This window comes from Littorina saxatilis, linkage group LG17, assembly GCF_037325665.1.
Source record: "Littorina saxatilis isolate snail1 linkage group LG17, US_GU_Lsax_2.0, whole genome shotgun sequence".
Lineage (NCBI taxonomy): Eukaryota > Metazoa > Mollusca > Gastropoda > Littorinimorpha > Littorinidae > Littorina > Littorina saxatilis.
The window spans coordinates 46,980,645-46,987,867 of NC_090261.1; the positions used below are offsets into that span (position 1 = coordinate 46,980,645).

The 7,223-nt window shown below is 39.5% G+C and overlaps 1 long non-coding RNA gene across 3 annotated transcripts; it reads right to left on the minus strand.

Moving 5' to 3' along the window:
• Positions 1-236: 236 nt before the first annotated feature.
• Positions 237-6,315, minus strand: LOC138953507 (uncharacterized). Of its 3 annotated transcripts, XR_011451555.1 has the most exons (7): positions 5,524-6,315; positions 4,631-5,079; positions 3,747-4,142; positions 3,132-3,194; positions 2,689-2,786; positions 1,454-1,531; positions 237-480 (listed from the first exon to the last, which is right to left on the minus strand). It is a non-coding gene; the product is annotated as an uncharacterized lncRNA (long non-coding RNA). The 3 variants fall into 3 exon arrangements; XR_011451556.1 differs by lacking the exon at positions 5,524-6,315 and having other exon boundaries at positions 239-480; positions 3,132-3,179; positions 4,631-4,997; XR_011451554.1 differs by lacking the exons at positions 3,747-4,142; positions 4,631-5,079; positions 5,524-6,315 and having other exon boundaries at positions 253-480; positions 3,132-3,323.
• Positions 6,316-7,223: the final 908 nt, after the last annotated feature.

Consider the following 7,223-nt stretch of genomic DNA (forward strand, 5'->3'; position numbering starts at 1 on the left):
AAATAAAAAATTTAGAATGGGTGTACCTCGCGAAAGTGTGGGCATAACTAAATATAAAAAGGACGATATAGATTGTTAAATAAAAGGATCTGTGCTTTAGCATTCTGTCTCATCGTCATTGTAACTGTTGCACTTCACACACACACACACAAACACACACAAACACACACACACACACACACACACAAACACAAACACACACACACATACACACACACACACACACACACACACACACACACACACACACTTTTGCTCCAGTTACAATCATGTACTTCGTAAGGCTTTATTCAAGTTTGTCTCTTGTTCTTAAACATCCGAATTCAAAGCACACGTCTGAGCTGAGAATATATACTCGAATGTCTGCCGCCATTCAATGTGAAATGATGTTGATTTGTGATCCAAACACTTCCGAAAAATGCTGGTTCGTGTGTCTTCAGTCAACCGGCGCCGCATCATCACAACTCCACCCCTGCCTGCCTGCAAAAATACAAACATAGATGGTGACACACAGTGCACACAAAATTCAACCCAATTTTTGTTTTTATAATTTCTACATCCGTTGACCGAATTAGTTATTATTTGGTGTTTATTAACTACAGCTTATGCATGACGAAGGTCAACACAGTTGTGAGTTTACATGTTAAATGGAGGGGTACTTTGGAACACTTTTGAAAGAAGCTAAAAAATCGAACCATGAAACCTACAAACAGGAAACTTCGTGGAATGGTGATGAACAAAGTGAAATTCATGCACAACAACCATGAAGATATTCGCCGAACACGATTGACCGGAAAAATGACCCCTTCATGGTAGAGTCACACTTGCGCAAAATTAACCGATGACAGGAACGCAATCCTTTATGGGGATGCCCTCCTCCTGCCTGTAATGGCTGTACTCAAGTCACTGATTGTCTAAGGTTGTTTATGGTATACTACGTCCTTCAAATAACCCCAAAAATATCAATCTTGAAGAATTAAATCGGGTTCGTTAGTCTACCGCTCCATTTTAAACCTCGAACTGTTGAGTTCATCCCCGAATTTGGATTCTTTTTCGAAAGACAACCAAAGTCAGACCATTTCACCTACAAAATAGCATCTTTCGGGACTAGTCATGCCGAAGCTGAAATTAATGTACACCAAGTATGAAGTATACGAAATACCCTTACTTTCTTGCAGACACCTCAGTTAGCTAGCATGCATGCAACTGACTCAAGAAGTCTCACTGGGGAGTTGGAAACTGTGTCGTCTTCAGCCGATTAATAAATTACAATATATCAGTAAACACACACACACACACACACACACACACACACACACACACCGACACACACACACAGAATTACAGTCAGCATTGCACAAAATAAAGATGAATTTTCTTATGCATAATGCCAAAGAAGGCAAATTAGTCTGATTTTTGAATTTAAACGAATGATGCAAACAGCGCTACACACCTTGTTCATATCCTGTTCTGCAATGTGGGCTGGCGTATATGTTTAATTAGCCCATTGTACATATCCTAGCGGTAAAAACTGTAAGAGATCAAAATCAGATAACATTAGGAAAATGATACCGCTTGCAGAAACAAATCACAAGAATGCATACTTCTTTCATTTTAGCCAGTCTGAAAAATTCATGTTCGCCAGTGTAAAAACTTACATGACATTTCCACGAACAGCTTCTATACAAAAGTATGCCCTAGCATTGGGAACTTCGTGGGACTCGAGAAAGGAAAAGAAATAATAGCTTAGAAACTATTCGGTGTTGTGTTGTTATCCTGCAATTGAATAGATGAAAAATCCATGCGTCCTTAAAAGGCACAGTCCTTTCCATGCAAACGATTTGGCTCAACCCAAACCTGGCGATGCTTTTACGTAGAATAAGACTTCCCCTTTCCCAAGACACATGACAAAATTCAACAGCCTGAATCAGTGAATGCTTTGTGTGCACCACAAATTGTTATCCTTTATTTTTTTTTGCGAATTCACTTCATTAAAAAAAAACTTGTAAAAAAAAACAAATTCACCAAATTCCAGCTGAGCAGAACTGCTTTCACAATAAGGACTGGGCCTTTAAAGGTACGTTCCTCATCATATTACCCAGTATATCAGACACCACATTGTCATGTTTGTCCAGGTTTTTACATGGAAAAAATAAAACTTTATTTTAACATGGGCACATACGTCTGACTTCTTTTGGTGGAGATTGGAGGATGTGCGATTCATTTCCTACTAGGCACTGGTGTCAACATGTGAAATTCATGAAGCGAAATGTTTTCACTATACACAGAACATAACCAGGCTATCAAATGTGTGGTCTATGTTCAAGTCAGAATGATGCCCTCATTTTTGTTTTAATTTGAGAGATCTGTGATGTCTGACATTTTGGTTCAAAATGTAAGGAATTTATACTTAAGCTCTAATGAGTAAAATTTGTCTTGTCAAAAACCAAAAGCATATTCCTTCCTCTACATGCAAGACTTTCTTTTATCTGTGCATCTTCATTTAGTACAGCAAACAAACAAAAACATCACACTCTGCATAGCGAAACAACTTGCAAAGAAAACCTCACAATCTTTATTGGGAGAAAGCCCCTGACTGTTGCAATGTTTTATGCATTAAAAAAACCACTGAAACTGTGTGTTTGAATTCTTCAGTTTGATCAGCTATATATGTGTTTAAAAAGTTACCTTGATCATTCTGACATGCTGTGGCTCAAATCACATCTCAGACAATGTTGTAGACTCCATAGATCTATAGACGTTGAGGCGCATGGAAGAACTGCATTCTGTGGAAACACAAAACATATACACAGAGGAAGAACAAGTCACAACAACTTTTAGCAGCAGCAACAGTATATATATATGATTTTATTAGTGTGGTGTTCGTGATCTAATGAGTTGGGGGGGGTGGACGGGGGGGGGGGGGGGGGGGGGGGGGCGGTGGGTGGGGGTGGATGTGAGAAGGCTAGTTGGGGAACCGGGGGAGGTTTGATATTAGTCAGCATTGTCATTTAAATGTAATGACTGGTACAATGTTTAATGTATTTGGAAGACAACAACACAGTACACTGCAATGTATAATGTGAACCAACTTCTGCATGACAAAGATCAGGTAAACAAACAAAAGTTACCTGTTTCATTCTGGAAACCTTTTGGTCCCATCACATCTCAGGCGTAAACTATATGGACACATACTGTAGTGATTAAAACAAAAACAGGCATTTTAATGGACAAAACGAATTATGTGGATAGGAAAAACAGTAAGAAGAACAGGCGCAGCAAAAAAGTCAATAATCTTACTCCAAATAACACTATCACAGATTCAGTAACTGAACCCCAGTTAAGTGTTAGTGATTCAAATGACTGAATTTAAAACAGGGAGAGAGAGATTGTGAATATATTTGTGTGTGTGTGTGTGTGTGTGTGTGTGTGTGTGTGTGTGTGTGTGTGTGTGTGTGTGTGTGTGTGTGTGTGTGTGTACAGGGTAAATGCAGAGCCATTGATTGGAAACAAAACCTTGTTACTGTTAAATATCAACAGTTATACAACATAAGAGGCAATGGAAAAGTTGGATATGGATATGAAAATATATGTTGCAGGTGGAAGAGGAGAGGGGTCTTTGTTGCTTGCAGTTAATAAGCAACTAAGGCCAGCTGTTGTTCTGGGTGTAACCTTGTAATGTTTAAGCAAACATGTTTGTGGATCACCTTCTGCATTTAGATCTGTTTGAGCATTTGCAAAGTTACCTTGATCATTGTGGCATCCTCTTGATCCCATCATATCTGAGACTATGGCCTGTAGACTCCATGGTCAAACACTGGAGTGATAACAAGGTCATTCTGAAAAATTGAACATAATTATGCAGAGAGGGGGCAAGGATAGGGGGGTGGGGGCAGGGTTGAAGGTTGGTTACAGTGCTAGTTGGACATGAGAGTGTTATGAGGTGAGGATGGTGCTGATATTAATAAGCATAATCAGTTAAAGTTCACAACTATCTTGATCTTCACAGACATGAATTGCATAATGAATCCACAAGCATGTACCTTTATTTTTGCCCTTGGGTTATAGGTGGAAGGAAATGTTGAGTGGTAAACACAAGTTGTATTGATCACTGTGTCAGCCTGTGGTCAGTCCCCTTTGATCTGCAGATTGCATCAGCATAAACAAACACAACGTCATCATCGTAAACAGCCTGAATGGTCAATCATGAATCTAAGAATACAAACACTGGATCTAATTTGAGAGTCTGCAAACGAGTCAGTTTGAAGATTCAATGAAAATCTGGCAGTCAATGAAGCAGATAGATCTGGCCTTGCGCTTGTGTTTGCAAGCAGATACATCCCTTATCTTAACGTTATCAATCAACAGATTGATATTTTGCCTGACGATTTTCCTGCCGATGAGCAAAACAAACAATGAAAATCACAGAAGTGGTATGATTTTGAAGACGAAATTCAGTCATACAAACAAACTCAACAGAAAGAATCTAGCTAACTACCGTACAGCTTTCGACAAAATCAACGCATTTGCATGCCTTAGTCATTCCTGCTTTGATTCCAATAATTCTACATGATCGTACTGCACAAAAAATACGAAAACGAGCTGATCGAAATGAGTAACACTGCCTCACCTGCTATGATTGTACTGTGAAAGCGAAGGTCGTCTGCGATTCGAGATTTCAAAGTCGAACAGCGGCGTTTCTGCACTCTCAGCGGTTATCTTGCTTGGAAATGTGAAAAGCATGACTTGAAATCGAACGGAAGGCACCATTCTACCTTTTCGTTTGGGCGTTGTTTTTGTAAAATCTCCGAAAATGTCATTTCGAAAAAGGCGGTCGCCATTTTTTTGGGTGCCAACTTCTTTGAGTGGGGCTGCTAGCTAGCTGGTCCAAACGGGAGCCTCCCATTCGGTACGCAACCCTGTGAAAAAAGCTTCGTGCACCCCGACCGGGAGGGAGCGGACCGACTTGGGCAAATCTCCCATTGGTTGTCACCCACTTTGGCTTCGTGCACCTCAGCCCAGCTCACTGTTCCTGTTACCAGTTCAACCTCTTTTCCACATTGCCGACAGATTTTTAATCTGAAAAAGTCATGTAGGCAGGCCTAGATACATGTTTTCAAAATGGGAATTTATAAGTTGTAAACAGTTAACGAAATAGTCCGCTTCTGTCACGTACTCCCCACGAACACCACCATGTGGGGCAGCCAGATCCAGATAGAATCAACAAACAAGTAGATCTAAAACTCAAAGTAAAAACATCAAACTCAAACTCAAACTCAAAGAGAAAAACAACCAGACGGCCCAATGGTCACTGTAATTGTATCAGATTCAGATTCTCACAATGGTATAAACTTTGCAAATCTCAAAAATAGTCGGATACTAGTGACAGTGATAGTGAAAAAGAGTTGTGGCAGCTGTACTCCTCACTCGATAGTCGATGACTTGGCAGTCACAGTTGCAAATCACTCGATAACTCCTGAGCGAATCTGGATACGATAACATGGAAAACTCTTGAAGGCTTACTTCTCAGTCCAGATCCGTCTTCTGCTCTCTGAATTATGGTTAAACTCTCTTGGTGGGTTCCTTTCGTGATGTTGTAGACCGCTTTTTGGCAATCTCCCGTGCTCTTTCTTGTGAGTTCGCTCGTTGAAAATCAGTTACTAGTGCTCTCCCTTGATTTACTTCGGAGTGGTCTCCTCTTCGATTTTTAAGGGACATAACTCTCGTGCGAACCCTTTATTCGTATCGAAAGTAGCCGGCTCAGTTTGTTTTTGTTTTTGTTTGGTCTTGTGTTTGATGACTTTGCTAGTCCAATATTTTATGTATATATACTCAACCTTCGTTTTGCGTTTTTGTTGCAGCTGAGTGCATTTACAGTTCAAAAATCCTCCTATGGTAGTAAAACAAACCCAAAACTACCCAACGACCACATCTGTGAAGCTCGACATTTTCTTGTTCACGCGAGTGCATAAATTAACCTAGTTATTACGTGGTGTTTGGTCGGAGTTCGATTCAACTGAGTGATTCCGGCCTCCATTTTGTTTTACACAAACTCATGATGATGTCTGACATAGTTTGCTAGTGACGTGTCCTTTTGTACATGATGTGGTGATCTACCTGATCTAAATTTAGATCCAAAAATAGGTCAAGACCAGCCGGGTCCGAGTACGAAATTAATTCGTAAAAAAATCGCAGTTCTTGACTCTTTGGGTGCAAGTCAATGAAACTTGGTAGTTCTTCTAACGGATATATAGCTGCCTGAGGTATGACTAAAATCCCCAGGGGCTCCGTGCACCTGGATTTGACAAGTTCAATACTTTTAAATGTTTTTACTAGTTATTTACTTTTATGAGTTACTGTTCCTTTTACGGGTACTGCTCTGTTCATTTCAGCATGTGCATAGATATGCAACGCACACAAGTGTGTGTGTGTGTGTGTGTGTAGGTGGTTTTACCGACAAATGGGGACGATTGTCACTGGAGAGCAGTCAAATGGGGACGCTTCATTTGTCGGCCCGTGCGACCCCATTTGACTGGATTTGAGCAGATTGAGCGACCCCATTTGACTGCTTCCTAGCATCCCTGTGGACAAACGGACTGGATTTTCACACAGATTCATACACATATTTTAGCTCTGCACTTTTTGGTCTGCTCAACTAAACCATGTGATTTTTATCATGTGACTTCAAATGACTTTACAGTAACTGCTTTCATCAGAATTCAGTTTCTATTCAAATGCAGTCAAACTAAAACATTTATTTGAATTAAAAAAAAACAAAAGTTATTGCATTTAATATATTTTATTCAGAATATTTTGAAAGAGTTCTGATTATTTGATCACGGTTTTTTTTGTATTAAAACAAAAACAAACACAGAAACATATACATTCCTGTAAAAAAAAAAATGATTACAATTATTTTGTTATGAGATTTATTTTAGGTTAATTCGAAGTGTTGTGTCTTTGTCATTTGTTGGTTTGTGCAGTGCAGTTGTTTTGTCAGTTATTCTTCTCTTCATTTGTTCTATCGTCTTTCTTCTTCTTTTTTGTGTGTGTATTTTTGTGTTTTTGTGCCTGAAGAAGACCCTTAGGTCGAAACGTCGCTGTTATTCGTTCCGTGTTCGTCATTTTAACGTGAGTACATTGCTTTTTGGTCTCTTTATTGTTCCCTCTCACGTCCAGTCGCCATTGTTTAATACATGTTTTAATGTGTTTTGTATAATCCG